Here is a 23,343-nt window from a genome sequence, read left to right as displayed (position 1 = left end):
AATGGCTCAAAGAATGCCAGACCTCCATTCCGCCAAACCTCTTCTCTTTCCCCCTTTCCACCTGGTCCATTCCTCCCTTCCTCTTCCTATTTATGTATGTCTTCACCGGTTTTGTTACAGGTATCCCCAACCTAACATGTTATATCTATGTAGTATTGTCTCGTCTTGAAGCTTTGACAAGTTGTATATATAAATTATGCAATTTTACTTCATTTTTGAATTGATCCCTTTTTCTCCTGTATTTCCTTTCCCATTTAATAATAGTAACTTTGGAAAGATATATATGAAAAAGTATATTTTCCTCCAGATGGCCAAATCCATTCTCAGACAGAAGGGGCAACTCAAAATGAAGACAGAATTTGGCTAAAAGGGTTTAGTAGACACCTCTGATCTTCCACTTGCCACTCTAAACTAATAACTACCATTGACAACACGTTGAAGTGACTGACAGGAACCGTTTATTTTGGAAATACCAATTGAGTCATCATCATCAGCGATCCCTCGATTCAAGGATGATCTCTACCACAGATTTACTATGGGTCCTGAGATGTCTCAGGAGTCCGATCCTGGAACCACAGATCCACCCGCAGTAAGTATAGACATTTCCTGGCAGGCCAGATGCCTGCTGGGAAAAAGTTCTTTCTTTTTCCTTCCTTTTCAGCTTTGAGGGCAAGGTGCTTTTCCTCAAAGCGAGCTACTGCCTGATGGAGGATGTGGCACACTGGGGTCAGTTGATGGCTTGTTCCTCCCACCTTGTGATGTCCATCCACATCAGTTTTCTTGAAATACGCTTTCAGTGTGCCTTTGTAGCGTTTCCTCTGACTACCACGGGATCTCTGAGCATGGGTGAGCTGAGACTAGAGGACTTGTTTTGGGAGGCGAAAGTCTAGCATCCACACACAATGTTCAGTCCAGTGGAGTTGCTGAATGAAGATCATTGCTTCAATGCTGGTGACACTGACTTCAGTGAGGAGGCTGGCGTTAGTGCAGCGATCTTTCCATTTGATGCGAAGGATCTTCCGGAGGCATCAGTGGCGCTGGAACACTTTTACTAGTGGGGGTGCTAAAAGCCAGCCCCATTACCCCTGTCCATCCACCCCCGCAAGCTGGGTCCAGGAGCAGGGCCATGTCTACAGGAGGGGGGAACCCAGACAGAGGTAAGGGGGCCAAGGTTGGGGGTGGGTGCAGGGCCAGCAGCTGGGACCCCACATGTGGGGCCGGGAGCAGAGCCCGAGGTGCAGGGTGGAAGCTGGGAACTTGTGTGCAGAGCCGGGGTGTAGCCCCCGGCATGAGGGTAGCAGCCAGAACCCCATGTTGGGAGCCAGAAGCAGAGCCCCAGGCATGGGGCTGGGACCCCACATGTGGGCCTGGGAGCAGAGCCCCATGTAAAATATGGGGGTGCTGCAGCACTCCCCATACCCGTAGTTCCTGCACCTATGGGAGGCATCGTTGGTGGTACCTCTCCAGACTCTTGAAGTGCTGTCGATAGGTCACCCAGGTTTTGCATCCATAAAGGAATGTTTGAATAATAGTTGTCTTACAGACCTGGATCTTGGTGTCCTGCCACAGGTCATGGTCTGTGAAAACGCATCAGAGCAATTTTGCAAAGGAAGCACTTGCGCACTAGATCCTGTGCTGGATCTCACTGTCAATTTTTGCATTTTGAGAAAGTTGGCTACCGAGGTAGCAAAAGTGCTCGACTGTCTCCAAAGTCTGTCCCTCGATAGTGATTTGTGGTGGGTCATGTGCAAGGCATGAAGAAGGCTGACAGAGCACTTTAGTGTTCTCAGTATTGACTGAGAGTCCTAGGCTTTGGTAAGCTTGTGCAAAAAAATACAGTGTGGACTGAAGATCATTCTCAGTGTGTGCGAGGATAGCAGAGTCATCAGCATACTGAAGATCAGTAATGGACACCTTGAGGACTTTAGGCTTCGAGCGGAGATGTCAAAGATTAAAAAGCCGTCCATCCATTCTGTATTGAATGTCAACTCCACTGGGGACGCAGTCTTTAACTAGCACTAAAATGACTGCTAAATAGATGGGAGAACAGGGTTGGGGTAATAATGCATCCTTGCTTAACCCCAGTTTTGATGATGAAAGGGTCAGTCTCAAGGCCATGACAGAGAACAGTGGCATTCATCTGATCATGGAGAAGCCTTAGGACCTTAATAAATTTTGGAGGGCAGCCAAATCTGGCCAGCACCTTCCATAGGGCTTCGCGATTGACTGAGTCGAAGGCCTTTGTCAAATCAATGAAGGCCATGTACAGGCCCTGATTTTGCTCCCGAGACTTTTCCTGGATTTGGCTGGCAATGAAGATCATGACAGTTGTCCCGTCAGTTGGTCTAAAATTGCACTGAGATTCTGACAATATTTTCTCAGCAAGGGAAGTAATTGGTTTAAGAGGATACAGGCAAACATTTTCCCTGCTGTAGATAGCCAGGCAATGCCTCAATAATTTCCACACTCCGACTTATCTCCTTTCTTAAAGATTGTAACAATGTTGGCATTTCTCAAGTCTTCTGGAATCTTCTCATTATACCAGATATGAAGAAAAAGTTTGTGGAGCTTACTTACCAGTTCTTTACCTTCAAACTTATAGACTTCAGCTGGCATGCCAGCTGCTGCTTTATTGTTCTTGGTTTGCATAATGGCTTGTGTTGCTTCTTCCAGGACAAGGAGGTCAGCAAGAGATTGTCTTTCATGTCGTTGAGGTATAGATTCAATAGTGGCATCAGAGACAGTTGACTCATGGTTCAAGAGTAACTCAAAATGCTCCTTCCATCTGGCTTTGGACGTCCTTAAAATATGTCAACCCATCTTGGGCTCAGAGTGGTGTGGGACTACGGGAGCGGGGACCATAAATGGTCCTTACTGCCGGAAAAAAGCTCCTTATGTCATGTTTATCAGCAAAAAGCTCAATCTCCTTGGCTTTTTCTCACTACCATTTATTTTTGATGTCATAGATTTTCCTTTGGGCTTCAGCCTTGAGTTGCTTGTATGACTCTTTCTTCTGCTGGTGTAATATGTCATTTTGCCATAGCAATGAGCTTTTCTTTTCTGGTCGAGCAGACCCTGAATCTCAGCATCATTCTCATCAAATCAATCTTGGTGATGGTGGGTGACATAGCCAATGAACTCAGCATATGCCAAGAGAATGGCAGTCTTTAATCCTTTCTAGAAATTTTCATTATCATCATCAACTGTAGGCATAGCACTGAACCTCTCTTGGAGACACTGTTGAATTTTCTCCCAAGTCACTATATCTTCAAGGGACTTGATGTTGAATTTGTTTTGTACTGTTTTTGCCTGCTTGCAATGCCATGAGGCGATCTGGAAATTCATGGTAGATCTAACAAGGCAATGGTCTGTCCATCAGTCATCGGTTCCATGCATGGCCCTCATGATGAGGACATCCTTCCGATCTCCAGAAGGTGCCAATGCCTGGGGCAAGGGTGTCTCCAGGTTGTCTTATACGTCTCACTTTGTCTGAAGAGGATGTTTGTGATGACCAGGCCATGTTCTACATATTTGCTCAGGAGGAGGATGCCATTGGAGTTGGCCTTTCCTACTCCTTCTTTTCCGATAGAGCCATTCCAGAGATCCGATTCATGCCTGACTCTAGCGTCAAAATCTCCGAGGAGCATGATCTTGTCCTCCTTGGGAATGTTGGTCAAGACTCTGTCAAGATCTGTATAGAATTGTTCCTTGATATCCCTGACAGCATCGAGTGTTGGGGCATATGCACTGATGACAGCAGTAGACTGGTTATTGCTGAACTTAAGATGAAGAATCATATGACATTCATTGATTCCTACAGGAAATTCTGTAAACTGACTGACAAACTTATTCCTAATTGCAAAACTGACACCATGAATGCGCCTGCCCCTTTGCAGATTTCCCTTTCCAGAAAAAGGTGTAGCTTCCACCTTCTTCTCTCAGTTGATCTTCATCTGGGCACCTTGTCTCACTAAGGGGAGCGACGTTGATGTTATATCTTGCAAGCTCCCTGGCAACGTTAGCAGTTCTTTTTTCCAGTCATGCATTATATTTGTTATACATCAGGGTGCGAACATTGCATCTAGCAAAAGTCACTGTCTTTTTATAGCTTTGACAGCAGGCAGAGTGATCCCACTGGACGCGGTAATCCAGCCAGGATTGGGTGAGACAGCCTAGGTTTTGGGCACCTTTTCTAGCCCTCTCCCCATGTGGGGTGAGCAGAGGGAATCCTAAAGAGGACTGCTCAATTGTGATAGTAGCTGCCAAATTGCACCCCGTCTCAGTCCAGGTGCCAGACGACCATATAACTACCACCACCTACATGCAGATTCGTGGCTAGGGAGTGCCAGATTCACTAATCCTGTCCCTATCACCACTAGTCTGTTGCCACACAACTTGGAAGGCTGGAAAGATATTATTTCCCACTGGTGAAGCCTGCACATGATTTCTTTTAACATGGGGAAGCTGGTGCGCTTACAGCAACCACACAATCACGACAAGTTGGAGGTCTGGGGCAGGGAAAGTCTGCAACAATTGGAGATCTCCAATTTGCTGCAGCCTTCATCCGCTTTCACAGCTGTTAAGATCTGAAGATCCTTTTCCACCTGATCCGCTGTTGAGGACTTGAGGGATTGGACCATGCTTTGTCTGGACCTCCCCTCAGACCTGTTTGCCTTGGGAGACCCTACCAGGAGCATGAAGCTCCCAACAGCATAGTTCTCCGATCATTGGAACAGGCAAGCCCCTTCAGCACAAGAAGGTAACAGTCCCCGAAGAGGACCTAAGAAAACTAACGTTGGATTGAAACATCTGTTAGAAATTGTGGGCCATATTTTACCCTTCTTCTGCACACTGTTCTCCCACATATTGTTGCTTTGAAAAATAAAGGCTGTTTATATGGGGACATCATAGAAAATTAATATGAATTAACTAAAGATCTGTATTTTAAGTGGATTAGTTAAACCGCATTAAACTGTGGTGTGAAAACCCTCATTCCGAATTAAAGTTGCCTTAATTTGATTTAGTTTAATTAACTTTGGTTTAATTAACTTACAGGGGTTTAACTAATCCACATGGGGATGTCCCCCTGTAGATAAATGGCAGATGGAGCTGTCCATGGTGCCAATTGCTATTGGAAAGTTGTGTGCCAGAAAGGACCTTCTCCTTTGTAACATACGTTTTTTTGTGCAGAGAAGAAAATTGTTCTAGCAGCTGTCAATATTTCAACTAAATATTGTCCAAAAAGAAGACAGAAAGAAGTCTCACGCTTACAGATATTTACACTAAAGGACATTTCTTTCCAACACGTTGCAGATTAGGTACTAATTCCTGTAAAAAGTTTTATTGGGATTTCAATCTCAAAACTTTAGTCGGCTCTTTTGGTCTTAAAAGTTCAATGTTTTTTATTCAACATCAAAAGCCTTCAGACTCCAACCATTATGTGTGTACCACCACCACACTTGATAGTGACACACCATTAAATTTCACATAGTGAGACTCTCAGTGAAAAAATATTGTCTAAAACTGTTTGCTGAGATTTCAAAATCATAAGATCAGACAAGAATTTATAAAAGATTTCAAGTTTACAGTCAAGGTCTCTTTATATGTGTTGAGGAATTTTAAATAATTTTAGAGTTGAAGTGGGCATCACAAATCTTCAAGCATTTGCCCACCTCTGATATTTTCAGTGTTCTCTTTTTAGAAGACAAGAGCATCTTTTAACAAAGTCATTGTGGTATTGTACAGGCCATCCTTCCCACTTAGAGCTGGTAAAGAAGCACCATCAATTAATCTTAACATATCACCAAGGAGTCATTCCAATCTTTTTCTTATTTTTGAATACTCTTTACTGATATTTCTTAATAGAAATAATGACAGAGCAAAGAAAGAAAATGGATACACAAAGGCAGAGGTGTTTTTCCAGCCATATAATATCATGATAATAATAGAAGAGATAGATAAGAATTGGATACAGGAATCCGCACTAGAATCCCCACATATGACAATATTTCTCAACTAACCCAGTAACTTAATTTCAGTCAATACTAGATTAGTCATGTATAATCCTCCCGAAAAAAATCCAATCCTTAGATATCCCAAAAATCCTTCTTCCTCCCTCAAGTTTAAAATAGAAAATCCTCATATCATTAAAAGGGAAGATGAAGAAGTACAATTCAAAACCCCATTTTACAAGATCTCAAATTATTGTAATTTAGATAAGAAAGTGCTTTGTGTTAAGACTTGAAAACATCCCAAGAATCCTCAGTATTTTGTATCTTATTAGACTTATAACTGCTGTGAAATGTTCAAGAAAGTGTAGACAGAGCCACAGCAATATGTGATTTCATTCTGAACAACTGGAAAGGTGTTAAGTATTACCTTTCGGAGCAGTTCACTGTATATGTACCCACGACCTGTGTAAAGTGAACTGAAGTCAATAACTCTCAGTAGCAGTTCTATTTATTTAAGCAGTGATATGTTCCTATCCAAATCTTATGCCCAATTTACGACCAGATCTTTGTGTCAAGATGTGGTTAATAAATTGGCTACAAAGAAGGAAACATCTTGGTGACATTTTCCAACCCCAGGAATAGTTTGGGTTTGGCAGGTAGGGGATATTTTTGTCCAAAGTCCCTTAAAGAACTCTGCCTCCAGATAGTCAAATTCCAAGGCTGAGTGTCGTATCATACTTTTGTCCAGAGCGTTTAGTTGGTAGCCCTTGTAAGGGTGGATCTGGTGTAAAAATATGCTAGAATGGATTGGAGAAGACAGGACATGTTGTGTGTATTCTTAGTGGCAATCACTGTGTATGTATGTGTGAGAGGGGAGGATGCCTCAAGTGTCTTCTCATTGTCTCCCTTGGCTACCAGAATTTTATTCTCTAGTGATGTCACACACAAGTTGAGGGGCAGGGAGTAGTAATAGGAGGTCTCTGGTAGTGATGGAGCAGAGAAAGTCTGAGAGTTTCTTCCACAGGAGAGGGGAGATGTCTTCTGCCGCGCTCCTCTGCTGGTGATTACAGGTATTCACAACAGGAGGCAGCTGAACAGATCTGAGAACTTGTTCCTCAAAGATGTGAATCAAAGTGTTCTACTATGCTTCATTGGCTAGCATGATAGGAAAATTATTCCAAGACTGGGATAATGCTTGCCAAATGTATCTTGTCTTAAATTAGGGCTTCTGCTTTATTTGCCCTGGTACAACCCCACTGAAGCAAAAATTATTGCAGCATTGCCAAGTGCCTCTAAAAATGGTCTCTATTTCTTAGCAAACTGTCATTATTTAAATTCTGTACCATCTAAAATTTATTTACTGCAGTTCAGTTCACTGGGTGTTAAAAGTGTCCCCGTTGTTCCCTTCAAATGTTTCTATCAGAAGCACTGGCATTTGGACATCTTTCATCTTCCTGGTGAGGCATGGGCTGATAAGCAGCCCAGAAAAAAATACTTTGTCCACCAATCAGGGGTAATGCACACATCTTTGGTTGCTAGAGAGGCAAGTGCAGATTCCTCATCATAAAGTACATGCTCTTCATCCAGAGCATGAGGCATCTGGATCCTAATTAGTGCCATACTACAATTGCAGTGTCTTGAAAATGACAAGGGTTCTGTGTTTCCACTATCTCCTAAGAACTGTTTTTGAGCTCACAGAATATGCTTTGAGTTTTTTCAGTTTCAGGCTTGCCTCAGTTGTAGTGCTCTGACTGAGATCTGGGTTGTTGGGTACAGCTGATGAGGAGTGTTTTATTTAGGATGCTACAGCTGGAAATAAAATGATAGACAAAAAAAATTGCACAGGAGGAGAGACTGGAAAATAATTTAGGAGTTTAGTTTAGGACTCCCCTTTTTTCCTCTTTATCTGAGAAAAATGGCTATGGCAAGTAAAAGAAATGAAAAATGAGTGGCAGCAAAACAGACACAAAAAGGCAGCCAGAAAAAGAACTGAAATAAAAAGAACAGATGAAGGATGAAGAAACTGAGAAGATGGGGAAAAAAGGAGTGACAAATGTTAAAAAAAAAAAAAACAACCCAGAAAATGAAGCAGCAAATGAGAAAAAGCAGTTAGAGGAAAATGAGAGAAAGTGGGTAAAAATCCCTTACAACTACAGGAGTTAAACATTTTATAATAAAGTCAAATAGAAACCCATCAGGTTTGGAAGCATACTGTATTTCCACGGTATTTGAACAAGAAAATATTCCACATTCCATTTGAAAGCAGAATTTATTTTTTATCTCCTTGTGTTTTCTGAGATAAAGAAAAAAAGCCACTAGCCACACTAAAATATCATCAATTTTTATGTAATCTCTCTCCAGCATGGGGAGCTGGAGTAGTTTGGGTATATACACACAAATAGCCATACTTGTCTTATTGAACAGGATCAAAGAACACCTAAATGCATACTTATATGCAAGTGCCTGATGTCCAGGTCTAGAGTGGATGTGTAAACACAAGATGCTAGTTTGATGTAATCTTGGCTACAGGGTGGCTAATTTGTTTCTTGAACATTTACAATATGGTTAGATAGTCAGGATTAAAACAGGCTCTGAACTCTTAATGAAACTCCAAATATTCATAATACAAATATATGATATGTGGAGCTAGTCATAAAACTGTAGTTCAGATACCTCATACTCCCGTTCTCCTCTATAGATTGGGCTCATGGATATGATACCTCACATGACGCACCACAATCGTCTTTCCCAGTGAGGAAAGGCAATACATCCTGGGAGTTCCTTGGTCACAATTCAGCATGGGAGAGGGAATCCAACTGAGGAGCCTGCCCATGGAGAAGAACAGGGACATGAGGCAACCATACTGCAACTCTCATGAAACACTGCAGCAGCATCTCTAAGTTAAAATATTTTGGTTTTTGGTTAAAATATTTCAATTTTGATTTTAAGATAAAATCAAAATTTTCCTAAGGAAAGCAGACACTTTTTACAAAAATGTTTAGCGAGGCCTAACCGTATGAATTTTGAGAAATGTATACTGTGATGGCCATACCTGTTCAACATCAGCTAATATTCCAAGCCAATAAAGTCTTTTCCACATTCTGCAAGCTCAGAGCTGTTTATGTGACAGTTTCATTACTTTGCACTGTAGAGGAGGGATAGAATGTGAGCCTGCTTAAAACTCATTCTTAAATCCACTGGAACACTGACACAAATTAAGTTAATCATATTTGGATTTGAGATCCTCCAGCCATATATATGTTCCTGTGACATGTGTCTTAGTAGGAAACAGAAAAGTGACAATTTACTATGGAAAATGGTTGCAGAATATGAGTGAGGCTAAGTGGTATCATGCTAATCCACATTGAATACAAAAGATACAATAGCTAAACATGATGATCTTAATCCTCAAATCAAATGGATTTTTGCCATCTTTATGCTCCCCTGATTTGGGAACCAGTTGGAGCCCCTGGAGCAATTTAGGATCATAAGAGCTGTAGCCTAAATTTTGGTATTTTTAATCTAATATTTTCAGTAATAGCTTGAAGTTATGGGACTACTGTTTTAGAAAAAAAATATTCCTGGTCTAATTGGTGGCTGTGCTGTATTACATCAGTGGACATCCTTTAGCCTATAGAGCTCATATGCCAATAAATAGAGTCTCTCATAAGTTTCTGAGCAGCTTCAAAAGTAGTTATCAGACTGTAGGTTCACTTTCAACATATTTTAGCAAGCTAACGGACATTTCTGAGAATTAGTTAATCTCTCAGTTGTAGAATGTACTTAGTGAAATAAACAAAACTAAGTAAAAAAACATTGGGAAGTGGAAGGTTAACCACCACCTGGGTTCTCATGAGGGAAACAATGCAAAATTCATAGAAAAGCATTAAAATACATAATCTTTTAATCCCATCTGCTTTATCTCACGCATCCACTCAGTGACTAGAGGAATTAGATTAAAAACAAATCTATAAACACACCAGTGAAATGCAGAACTAAATGTAAAAGCTCTCTTGGGTTCTAACATAACCAAGGATCAATAAAATCAAGGTCTTTACACAACATGTTCTGTGTTAGCACATTTGGAAAGAGGACTCACTAATGAGAGTAGTTCGGATTCAAAATACAATTGTAGTTTTCCTATACCAACCACGGACACAAAATAGTGGAAATACTACACATATGCAAAACAGTCCTTAGTAGAATCTCTCACAAATGTCTAGACATTAATCAGAGTAATTTTTCTGCCTAAAAATCATCTCTTGGGCCAGCAAATATTATCCCTCTGGATCCATGAACTGTTCCACAAAAACAAATGGTAAAGCCTTACTAAATAAATCACCATAGCATATTTCTTGGAGGTAAATTTGGCCAGAACAACTTGGTAAACTGATCTCCTTTATAGTTTTGCTTCAACCTGAAACAAATGAGTCTCCTACAAGAAAATTATTTGCATAAGCAGATTTCTAACGTGTGTCAAGAATCTTAGTGGAGCTCTGAAGCCTTGCTGCAGAATCACACTTCCACATCTGGGTACAAAAAACACATACACCCTGAATGAAAAATCTAGATTTTATAATAATTTTTTACACTTACTTAAATAGCACTTTCTATCTATGATTATGAAAATGTTTTATAAACATTGATTTGGTAAGCCTCAAAACAACTCAGTGAAATTGTTAAGTATTACAGATTATTCATTACAGATGTGTGAAATGAAGTTCAGGGTTGAAATGACTTGCCCACAGTCAAACAATTCTGTGGTAGAGCCAGGAATAGAATTGAAGCATAAGTTCAGCATTGTCATGACATCTTGATCAGATTGTGAGAAATAAAATCTTATTACTTTGGAGTTTAACTTTGAATTTGGCTTTGAACGTTCTCTGTGAAGTTGAATATTATGGATCCGATTCATCACTGCACTGATTATGTAGGTGCATCTCAGCTAATTTCATGGAGCTCTACTGGTGTAAAACTAGACCAACACAGTAGCAAATCTATATTTAAAATTCTTTAATGATGATTTTTAGATTTCTGGTCTTCATTTTTCTTTGGAACTAAAAAACTGAGTCCATTCATGGATAAATCTCTGCTTAGTATAGTAAGTTAAACTTTAAATAATTGTTGCAGAGATTTTATAGGATGTGGAAATTTCATCTCCAGGAAAACCATAAAATGAAGATTGATAACTTGCATTGCTCCCATGATGTCATTGTTTTTCATTGAAAAGGTCATTTCTTTATGTGCCAGTTCTACTTCAGAAGGTATTGGCAACTACCCACTTCTCAACATGTGTGATTTGCTGCTATTTACTTTTGTCTTTGTGTTGCACTTCTCTGCCCTGTGCCAAATCATGAGTTGTATTTTTCATCACACTTACCCACAAAACAACCACCAGATTTCCTGAAACAATCACATAGTGATTGTTTGAACATCTGTGGTACATCTTAAAAGGAAACCTTGAGGCATGTCTCCTGTGGAATTGATCTAGTGAATAGGTCTCTGAATAAATTTCAAATGTGTACACTAATATTATGTTAGATAATCACATAATATGAAATTCATTCCTCCTAGTGCAATACCACAGACAGTTCTGCAAGGGTTGGGAGAATAGCATTCACCTTTCAAACCATGAAAAGTTGCAGAGCTGCAACTAATCTTCTAACCTATTGTTAAAATACTGACCATACCCTTTGTGTGTTTTACACCACTGTAATCATGAATATGAGGATACTGGAGTTTCTTCCACGTTTTCACCTTCAGCATCCCCTTCCACATTTGCCGGGTCAGAACTGGCACAGAGACTCCCTATGCAGTACTCATGGGGTGCAGAGGATCTCTTGTGTTCCTGTATCCCTGGCATGCCAACACACCAGGGGCTTAAGTATAATGGAAGGCCTTTTGTAAATCCCTATTACAGTGGTTGAATTTAACCTTAAAAAAGAGTAAAAGTAAATGAAACAAGTATGAAGTTTAAAATTGGTTAAACTTATAACCTGTACAAGAGCTTCAATGTTAAGCTTCTCTATAGAGATGCAGATATTCAAAGGGCTGTACTTTAGGATTCATTTGCCAGTGTCTTGCAGTCAGATGTATCTGTCTGACCTTGAATATTTCTAATTGACTTCTTCATTTCACTAATTTTTGTAATCTATTTGTACAATTCAATATAGTTTGTGTCATTTTCACTTTTCCTTCACATAAAATGAGTTTGCAATATTGGCATGTTAAATTAAGAAAAGCAATCATGTCCCATTACGAATACATTTTTTTTCAAATCAATATTCTCTGCTCAAGAGATTGCACATGCTTTGATATAATGTCTTTAATTAGTTCACATACCAAATTTAATTAAAATTAGGCAGAATGATCTGAATAGGGCATGAGACAGCAGAAGGGTGCAGAGTAAGTAACTAGGCATGATTAATGTGGCAGTGTTAGGGTGCGGTTCCAAATTCCCCTTCTTTGTTGCCCTTGCCCTCATTTTGTATCACACGCAGACCCTGGGTAATTTAATAATTTGTGCTAACATTCTTTCACCATGAAGTTGTTGATTTCTGAAGAGAGGAAGAGTATGTCTGCGAGATGGTAAGCAGTTTTGCACATTGTGATTGGCTTACTAATTAAGAGTACAGGCAGTTGGTTTAGTATATTGTCTTAACTTGGATTTATTTTCTTCAGACTGGAAAAAAACAGTTATTGGAAGGATCTGGTGTAGAGTTTGGAGCTAGGCTTTTGCTACTAGCATTTCCCGATTGTCCCAAAGGGCACAGTAAATCAATCTGTGTTTACAACTGGATTTTCTCAAACAATTCATAGAACAGTTTCTTTCAAAGAGCCTAGACTCACCCCCAAGAACTAAAAGTTCTTCCACAGTCAGAAGCATTATGGTTTCTTCCGAACCTACTGATTTCCCTGCTGATGACCATGTTTGTTGCCCTCATTGATTTTCTGATCTTTTAGCAGAAGATAAGAATAAATGAATAAAAAGCAAATTAACTAATGGACACTTCGGAAGGTTATTTTCTTCCTGGGAGGTGTTTTAATTGCACTCCCCAGAGCCTAAAGAAGCTTTACCTCTTCCTTTACAACATGCTGTGTTGCTCAGGGCAGGAGCTTCTCTTGTGTTTCCTGTGCAGGGAGATGTAATGTCCCAAAGAATAGTGCAATCACCTTGGAAGAACCAGGTCGAATGCCCAAGCATCAATGTAATTCAATCTCTTGTACTCACACTGCACTCCATCTTGTGTGCAATTTGTTAGCAAGTATGCTCTATTGCATTAGGAACTTCATTTGGCTCCTCGAGTGAGTGTAACAGAATCCTGTCTTTCTGAGAATCTGTTCTCAACAAGAGGGCAACTGAATTCATTATGCTGATGAGACCTCCGTGAAAACTTCTAAATTAATAATTTATTCACGCCCTTGTGACGAAGTAGGAATTTTCTGTGGTATTTTTATGAAACCTGTGTGTGCCTCAGTTTCCCCCATATGCTGCATTGTTACAATGAGGTGGAAAAGGACTGTGTGCTCTCAGGGCAGGCTAAGAGACACAGATATGAGTGTAACCTAGCTGTCTAGGCATTAGTCCCTGTAGCAATGGAGCATCTGAGAAGACAATGGCAAATCCAGTCACCAGGACATTGACACCTACCAACCACCCACAGGGAAGATTTCACCACCTCTCATCAGGCCTACATTAGAAAATTAGGTCGATATAACTATGTTGTTCAGAGGTGTGAAAGAGCCACATCCCTAAACAATGAGTTAAACTGACCTAACCCCTGGTGTAGACAGCACTAAATTGACGGGAGAATTCTCCTGTCAACCTAGCTACTGCCTCCTGGGGAGGTGGATTACCTACATTGAAAAGAGAAGCCCTGCTGTTGCATAGGTAGTGTTTTCACTGAAGCACTAGAACATTGCAGCTGCACTGTTTTAAGTTTAGACAAGCCTAGAGCAACAATCCTCAGCTGGAGAACAGAGGACTGGAGAGGTGTGAGATATGAGTTGGCTGCTGGAGGGAGTTGGGGCTCTTACCTGGAGTCAGACCAAAGAGGTCAGATGGAGAGATAGGCTGAGCTTGAACAAAGGGGTTCACTAGAGCTTGGCTGGGCTCTGGGCTAACCAGATTGGACTATGCTTTAACCTTTAGTTCTGTATGCTACCCTAAGGGCTTCCTGTGCTGTATTCCAGCTGACTAATGAACCCAACTCTTTTGACAATGCTGTTTGGGGTCACTACAAATGCTTGGTGAGCTGCATTAATCCCTGAAGAGCATACATGTCTCCTTCAGCAGTCTGTCTCAGTTGGGCTCTCTGAACGTGGTATGGAACGTGGAGATCATAGTATGAAGCAGGAATCCTGAAAACCCAGAGGTCCAGTCTAAGGAGGCAGTGAAGCCATGTGGCTTACGCTGGAGGAAGAGTGAGACCCGTATGGGATCTGACACTCCTAGAGACTGTTCCAAAGATGAGGGCATAGCACCAGTCCTGTGGCTCTGTGACAGTACTTTTCCGCATTTCTGGATTATCTCTGAACAGTCTCTTGTTTTTACAAATTTTATTTTATTGCTATTTATAACCATGACATGGTTTTGTGCAAATCATTTTCAGTTTATGGATTGCACACAAATTGTTTGGTGCAAGTATTCTTTAATTGCTATTTGCATTGTGCAATTGATCATCTAAGGCATGTGATTTTGTTTCTGTTCTATGATTGGATCATCTAACCTTTTATAAACAAAAGCTGTGCCTTTAGAAATCATTGTGACTTTGATTATCTGCATGAAGAGATCAGAACATTTTAGGGCAAGAGAGACAGCAGTAGATAAGCTGAGTCTTGGAATATTAGAACATTTAAAAGTCTTTCCCTGGCTTTTATCACACAAGAAAACATTTTATTTAATTGCCTGCACAGATCCCAGATGTAAAAGTACTTATGTTCTTTCCTATCTGAGGGAGAGAGAAAAAAATATTTGCTGTTTAATTGATTTTACATTCAGTTTTCTTTTGTGATACAAAGTGGCATATTTTGGACATGTGCACAATGCTATTTGAAAAGAATGCAGTCACCTCTCTTTCTGTCTGTCTTGATTAACTGCCAGAATGCCAGGTCTCTGGCTGGGGCAGTTTGGAAAGCAGCTAAATATATCGTCGCATCTAGAACATACTTTTTTATACATCTGTCAAGTATATGTATTGAATCCACTGGTCTCTATATCATCACATAACAGGACAAACCATTCACCACAGTCATATAGGGAACTGGATTCAGTGTCCCTGCACAGTACTCTTTACAGGACTAGCAGAATCCAGTATAACATCAAGTGGAAAGAAAAGAGCCACACACCCTTCGGAGGTGAAGCTGCCACCAACAAGATACAGAGGGACAAAGGCCAACAACATGCCCTCAATGTGATTCGAACACAAAACCTTCTGCTCTGAAGTCAGACATACATCAAGTGCATGAGCAGGCACAACATTCCTTGTAGCAAAAATAGCTGAAGCATATTCAGCAGACGTGGTACTGCTCCTACATGTGCTCTCACAATGCCAGCAGCCACATGCCCTTTGAATGTTCTCTGTGTTTGAAGTCCTTTGTAGTCATAACAGTTGATCATCATAAATTATTGCCCTGAACCTGATATGTCAGTATGCTAGTGACCGCTCTGCTGCCATTCTTGGTGGGTTGCCTGGTTGCACATCACTTCTGTACCTACTCCTCATTTTATTTATTTTTAATTTTTCCATCTGTTTCTTTGAAGTAGTTCCACTCTTTCCTTCTCTTTTCTATTTCCAACCCACAAAAAGTTCACCATTTCAGAACAGGAACAGGAACATTTCCATTGCAAATACTCTTGCAGATATTAATTCTTACTATCCTATGCAATGCTTTTCCTTCCTACGAACACTGTATATACCAAGTCACTCACCTGAATGTTCCTGAATAAGTGCATAAAAGATTAAGAATACCAATGAAGGGTATCAACAGATTTTATTTGTAAGAATATTTGCAAATAGAGCTGTGGTGAATAGTGGACTTTTCAGTTAGCTGGTAATTCTGCGAAGAAAAAAATGTTTCGCATCAAACCAAAACTGAAAATTTTGGCAAATCAAAAAGTAAAAAAACCAAACAATTTTCTAGATTGAACAGCCTTCCAAGGGGCAAAGACTGAGCTTGATAAATTTATGGAGGGGATGCTATGAGATTGCATACAATGGCATATGGGCCATCCATGATTGCTATTTAGCAAATATCTTTAATGGCTGGAAATGGGACACTAGAGGGGAAGGGCTTTGAGTTACTACAGTGAATTCTTTTCCAGGTGTTTGACTGGTGGGTTATGTCCACATGCTCAGGGTCTAACCGATCACCATATTGGGGGTTGGGAAGGAATTTGCCCCCAGGTCAGATTGGCAGAGACCCTGAGGGTTTTTCGGCTTCATGACACTGGGGCATGAGTCACTTGCGGGTCTGAACTACAGTAAATGGTACTGTCTGTGTAATTTGAAGTCTCTAATTCAAGATTTGAGGACTTCCGTAATTTAGCCAGAGTTTATGGGTCTACTAGAGGCATAGGTACATGAAGTTCTATGGCCTGCAATGTACAGGAGGTCAGACTAGATGATTATGATAGTCCCTTCTGGCCTTAAAGTCTATAAGTCTATGAAATGGTTTCCATGTAAGAAACACAAAGGAGTTGGAAGTAAGGAAATCTCATCGCCCTGTCCATCAGTGGTACTCAGGTCATTTGTATCTGGAAATATAAGAATTGCCATATTGGATCAAACCAACTCCAGTGTTCTGTATCTGTCAGTGGCCAGTATAAGATGCTTCCGAAAAAAAAAAAAAGCAAACAACATTGTAGTGGACAATAATGTAATAACTTCCCCATTAGGTAAATTTCTTCCTAACTCCATCAGCTCTTGGGTGTTGACTTATGCGCTGAAGAATGAGGATTAATATTTCTTCTACTTTTTTCCCATCTAATGTAAGTGTGAATGTTCTCATTAGTCATATAAATATCTAATCCTTTTTTAATCCTACTGAACTAATGGCCTCAATGGTATCTGATGGCAATGAGTTCAATAGCTTAATTGTGTTAAATGTTCCTTTGTATCAATTTCACTGAATGTCATCTTGTTCTTGAATTGTGAGAAAGGGTAAATAGGAGGGGCTGATGGAGGAAGGATGGTCCAATGGTTAGAATGCTAGCTTATGACTCATGAAATGTGGGTTCAGTTCCCTTCTCTCCCCATACACTCTGTATGACCTTGGGTAAGTCATTTAGTCTTTCTCTGGCTCATTTCCCTATCTGTAAAATGGAAATAAGAGAACTTCCCTACCTCAAAGTTCTGTTGTGAGGATATAAAGAATGTGGGGTGCTGAAATACTTCAGTAATGGGGGCCATACCAGTACCTTAGATAGATTTGCCTTCCCTATGCCATTCGTTAGTGTGTACACCTTCATCTTGTTCTCTTATTTGTCATCTCTTTCTAAACTTAATCTTAAATCTTTGTGGCCTTTCTTCATATAGTAGTTCCCGCCCAATGGGAGCTGCAGAGCTGGTGCTTGGGGCAGGGGAGCGCACGGAGCCCCTTGGCTCCCCCTACATCTAAGAGCTGGAGGCGGGGACATGCCGCTGCTTCCAGGAGGGAGGGAGCCTGCCTTAGCCCCGCTGTGCTGCTGACCAGACTTTTAACAGCCTGGTCAGTGGTGCTGACTGGAGCCGGCAGGGTCCCTTTTCAACCAGGTGTTCCGGTCAAAAACTGGACACCTGGCACCCTACTGGGGACTAGAACCCAGGTCTGCAGAGCTTGGGGTGGCTGGTATTCCCACAGTGTCACTGGAAGGCCCTGCAGACACACACCCAGAAAGCACTGTGGAGAACAGGCACCCCAGGAAGTACCACCCATGAGACCCAGAATGACAGTACCCTGCGGTCCTCTGATTGGCCAAGTGCCCCTACTTAACCCCAAGTAGTTGTCTTGGCAACTGCACAGATCATGACCTGTTACTGTGTTGGACTTTGCCTTGTCTCCTCATCTCTGGTCTCTGACTCCAGCCTGACTTGCACCCTGATTCCTCCCTCTTGATTCTAAACTGATACTACCTGTGACTTCTGGTCTCTGACTCCAGCCTGACCATGACTCTGACTCTTGTTTACAGAATCTGGACTTGCAATTCCTTTAACTCTGGCTCGGCAACTTCCATCCCTGGTGGGCAGACCTCAGCCCAACCGCGACCATTAGACAAGACTGCCTATGCCCTTGGCCCCTTACAGTGTCAAATGGAGAATTGCCTGAGACATTTCTGGGGCACTGCTTTTGTCCATCTGTACAACAGGACATTTCCACATTGTCCTGAACAATGTGAAACCCAAAACAAGGGATGTCAACTTCAACCATCACAGTTACCCAGTTAGGCACCACCTTGTTGGGTGTGGTTTCTGCTGAGCAGATGTTCATATCAAAGGTATACAGATATAAAAGTGATGTGGTTAAAGAAGCTCAATTCATTTGTTTACATTGAACTCATTTTATCCAGATTTCAGAGTAGCAGCCGTGTTAGTCTGTATTCACAAAAAGAAAAGTCGTACTTGTGGCACCTTAGAGACTAACAAATTTATTTGAGCATAAGCTTTCGTGAGCTACAGCTCACTTCATCGGATGCATTCAGTGGAAAATACAGTGGGGAGAGTTATATATATAGAGAACATGAAACAATGGGTGTTACCATACACACTGTAACGAGAGTGATCACTTAAGGTGAGCTATTACCCCAACCTGGGATATTCTGTCTACTACCCAAGATCCATAAACCTGGAAATCCTGGATGCCCCATCATCTCAGGCATTGGCACCCTGACAGCAAGATTGTCTGGCTTTGTACTCCTCAGGCCCTACGCTACCAGCACTCCCAGGTACCTTCGAGACACCACTGACTTCCTGAGGAAACTACAATGTGTGTGCTCACATTCTCCACTTTTCCCCTTTCCTCATTTTCCCTTATACTCTCCTTCTACCCCATATCATGATTTCCAGTTTTCTTCCCCATGTCCAGGGCTCTGTGTGATCCCCAAGTCCTCCCATGCCAAGGGCTCTGTGTGCCTCCCTTTCCCACATCCAGGGTTCCATGTTCTCTCCCTCGTGTCAGGGGCTGTATGTATGCCCCCCATTCCCTCCTTCCTCCTGTACCAGGGTCCCCCAATCTTCTCCCATCAGGGGTTTTATGTGTCCCCCCCTCCCGAAAGTCCCTTTTTCAGGGTATCCCAATCCCCACCCCTCCCAGCCAGAGGCTCTGTGTGCCTACCCTTTCCCCACTTCTATTATTTCTCTTTCTGTCTGGGAGATCAGTCATTCAGGGTGTCAGCATGTTAAACTCTATTGGAAGAATGAGCAGGTGTATTGTTATGCTGGAAGGTGTTAATTGGTGTTATCAATCAGTTCTTTGATCTATAGACAATTGCAGAGGTGCTTGAAGTGTGACTGTGTTAAACAGATGGCAAAGGCTCTGGGTGTTCCCCATTTTCTCCCCTTCTGCATTTTCAGTTTCTCCCAAATCAGGGGAGAAATGCTCATCAATGCCTAGAGCATTTCCTGAAATTTTGCAATTAATCAGATGCAATGTTCAAAATTTCTCACTTTACAGCCAGAGAAATGTCATCTAGGTGAGTGGGTGAGGTAATATCTTTTATTGGACCAGTTTCTGTTGGTGAGAGAGACAAGCCGAGCTTCTCTCGGCTTCTCTCTCTCTCACCAACAAAAGCGGTTCAATAAAAGATATTACCTCACCCACTTTGTCTCTCTAACATCCTGGGACCGACAGGGCTACAACAATGCACACATCTAGCTGAGTGTAAGGCTTGCTCAGCCAAAAATTTTCAAATAATCTTCAAAAGACATACAGTAGCAAGTGATGGACAATGCCCATACAAAACAAATCCTCTGTTACTCTCTTTTCTCACATACTAACAGCCAGAAAATGGAAAAAGGGAGATTTTGGTCCTACCTTGTAAATTGTATCTGAAGAAGTGGGGTTTTTACCCACGAAAGCTTATGCTCCAATAAATCCGTTAGTCTTTAAGGTGCCACCAGACTCCTTGTTGTTTTTGTGGATACAGACTAACACGGCTACCCCCGATACTTGTAAATTGTGTTTCTTTGAAGAATACCTGTTTGCAGTCTGTGCTATGCCTAGCAGTACCACAAAATTAAGTCCAGTTGGACTTAATGAGGTAGACCTAGGGAGCACCTATTGCCACAGTCCTGGCACTGGCCCAAGGACTCTACATCCAAAGGCCTCATCTATGGTTGCACAGACATCAGCTCTGTAATGTTGAGTATATATGCAGACTGACTTCTTGATATCAGGTTGGCACATTTCTTCCACTGAGAAATATTCTCTTTCTGCTCAGGCTATGACTGGCAAGTGTCAGAAATAATGAGTCACAAAAAAAATTGCTTTCCTTTAACAATGAACAAGAAACTAACTATTAATTGAAGCGAAGGGAAAAATAGACCCCTGCAGCCCTCTGTGTAGACACTTCAAATGCAGAGGTGGTGTGCAAAATGCGATTTATTTTTCCACCCCTTGCATGTGTTCTGCCTTTAGCCTTTGTGCCTCCCACATGGAGCAGACCACCTACTTTGTCTCTCTTTATGCAAATGTGCTTGGTCTTGTCAGGTCTCCCTTCCCTCTCTGGGATAGTGAGGTTCCCACTGTGTGAGAGAGGGAGAAGGTGCATAATGGGAAATTTTCAAAAATGACTAAGTGACTTAGGAGTGCAAATACCATTAAAAGTCACACTCCAAACACATTCTACAGTGACTGAAGTGATGTGCTTGCTGCTTGGATCTCACCACTGTTGCCATTGCTGCATGAACTTCTGCCCAATTGTGAAGCTCAAGAATGTAAATGAGTGAGGGCTGCTGGAAGAAGGTGCTGCTATATATGGGCATGCACATACATATACCCTATTTATTTATCCATCTACACACAAACACCTGCCCATATGCATGAAGACACACACTCACTATATATGCGTACATCATGCCCCCTATCTTATCTATATAGGTTCTGTGGATACTGTGCCCATCACCATGGTTTTATAAAAATAGTTTACAAATGTATTAAAGTGAACACAGGAAGATCTGTCTCATTACCCTTTCTCAATTCTATATTAGGTTTTTGTGTTTTTGTTTTAAAATATTTTATTTTGGTGGTGCTATTGGGGAAAGGCTAAGTTGGAGAAGTGGTCAATGAAATTTTGAATGAGCGGTGGTTCATGAGACACATATGTGGGGCCCACACCATGAAAAATTTGAGAACTCCTAGTACAGCGTTGTGCTCATCTATACCAAGGAGTCAGAGTTCTACAGAGGGAATGATAGGCCTTAATACTTTGCAGCTTGGAAGCAGATGGTTGTCAAAGTGGAGGCTATTTTCTGGCAAGACAACATAATGTGTGATAATTAAGGCGGGGACTACTTGCACCTCCATAGGGCTTCAAAATATATGAAGCTTGTTACCTGTAATCATAGAATCACAGAAGATTAGGGTTGGAAGAGATCTCACTAGTGTGCAACAGAATCTGTTTGGAATTTTAGTCTGAGTTAGGCATAGACTGGGTAATGAAAAGGTAAACATTACATTGTGCTTAATTCCTCTAATGAGACAAAGTTTTCTTCCATTTTTTTCTAGACAGATAGGGAGAAATACAAAATGGCACTTAGCCACTGATAACGTTCACATTAATACATACCTTCCCTTATGAAGGATATGGCCAGATGATTCCCCAACATCCACTGCACATATAGTCAATGATGCTTTACAACTGAGAGAGAGACCCTGCCTTGTCATTCTGTGACATCTAATCTTTTCCCTTCTCAATTCTGCTAGTCTAGCCACCCACATGGGACATTCTAAAAGAGAAATAGCACTATCCGAGTCTAATCTCTTTTGTTTACTCGATTCTCCCCTATGGAACAAATCACATCAGAGGAACAGGTGAAATTGTATAGGAGTTTAGGAGTTGCCATACTGGATGAGACCCATAATCCATCTTGTCTAGTATCCCATCTCCAACAGTGTCCAGCACCAGATTTTTCAGAGAAAAGTGCAAGAAACTCCACAATAGGCAGATGTGGGATAAATTGTCCCCCATAAAGGTCTCACATTAAACCCTAATAGTTAGAGACTGGCTTAAATCCTGAAGCATGAGCTTTTATCCCCCTTCCAATACTCTGTTATCATTAACTGTTACAACTAGATAATCATGTTAATCTTTTGAGTCATGCTGAGTTCTTGGCTTCAACAACATCCTGTGACAAATTCCACAGTCTAATTATGTATTTTGTGAAGAGTATTTCTTTTTATCAGTTTTGAATTTGTCACCTTTTAATTTCTTTGAATGTTCCCATGTTCTTATGTTATGAAACAGGGAAAATAGAAGTTCCTGATCTACCTTCTTTATTTTATATACTTTTATCCTGTCCCCTCTTATTTGTCTCTTTTCTATGGTAAACAAACTCACTTCATGCTTTTCATAATACTCAAGCAATTTTGGAGTCTTAGACTCAAGCCAACTATTTTACCTGAATACATATGAAACAGTTCAACAGAGCCAAACTCAGATACATTCCTGAACCTACCTCCTACCCAGGATATTCATCATCTCCAACTCCAGTAGTCACCAGGTTTTGTGAAACAATAGTAATGGCATAATTTTGTTTTACCTAAAGTGGGCGTCCACCATTGCTGATGATTAATTCCTTGAGCAAGTAGCAAGCAGGCATTGAATATATGTATATGTAAAGGGTTTTTCTAATATGTTTGTAGTATATAGAATTGAGATGTATTTCTTTAAATAGTTTGAGAGTCCTCTAGTGTCTGTGTTTTAGAAACTAGTGAGAGCAATAGTATATATATATGTAACTAGACCTTGGATGCTGTGTATATATAATAAACGCAGTTGTTGGGAACCCCACAGCTCTCATGTGGCTTCTTTATATTATTACTGTTGTGTAAAGGACAAAAAACAACACTGGTATCTAACTATTACTTTGTCATCACAGAGAAAAATCAAACTGCTGAATGTTTTCCTATATAGAAGCTATATGAAGAACAAGACGAATTTATTCAATAGTCCTTAAACCTGAGAAAAATAATTCTTTCATTATGCAAAGGGAGCTTTACTCTGTACTTTCTCTGGGCCTGTCTACACTATAAACTTAAGTCAACCTATGTTAGGTCAACTTACAGCCACCACAGTAATTACCGTGATGATTCATGTCCACAACACACCCTTTCTTCTGTCACTGGTACGCATTCTCACCAGAAGTGCTTCCACAGACTTAAGAGGGGTAGTGTGGGGGGCTGAGAGCCAGGAACG

General features: G+C 41.0%; 2 protein-coding genes across 3 annotated transcripts in view; one reads left to right on the top strand and one right to left on the bottom strand.

Annotated features, from left to right (window-relative positions):
- Positions 1-23,343, top strand: part of RSPH14 (radial spoke head 14 homolog) — a 209,257-nt gene that overhangs the window by 34,228 nt on the left and 151,686 nt on the right. The gene's annotated exons all lie outside the window — the stretch shown is intronic.
- Positions 1-23,343, bottom strand: part of GNAZ (G protein subunit alpha z) — a 144,111-nt gene that overhangs the window by 2,601 nt on the left and 118,167 nt on the right. The window lies entirely within an intron of this gene.

The sequence above is a fragment of the Lepidochelys kempii genome, chromosome 15, assembly GCF_965140265.1.
Source record: "Lepidochelys kempii isolate rLepKem1 chromosome 15, rLepKem1.hap2, whole genome shotgun sequence".
In the NCBI taxonomy this organism is placed as follows: domain Eukaryota; kingdom Metazoa; phylum Chordata; order Testudines; family Cheloniidae; genus Lepidochelys; species Lepidochelys kempii.
This window is presented reverse-complemented; position numbering and strand designations above follow the sequence as displayed.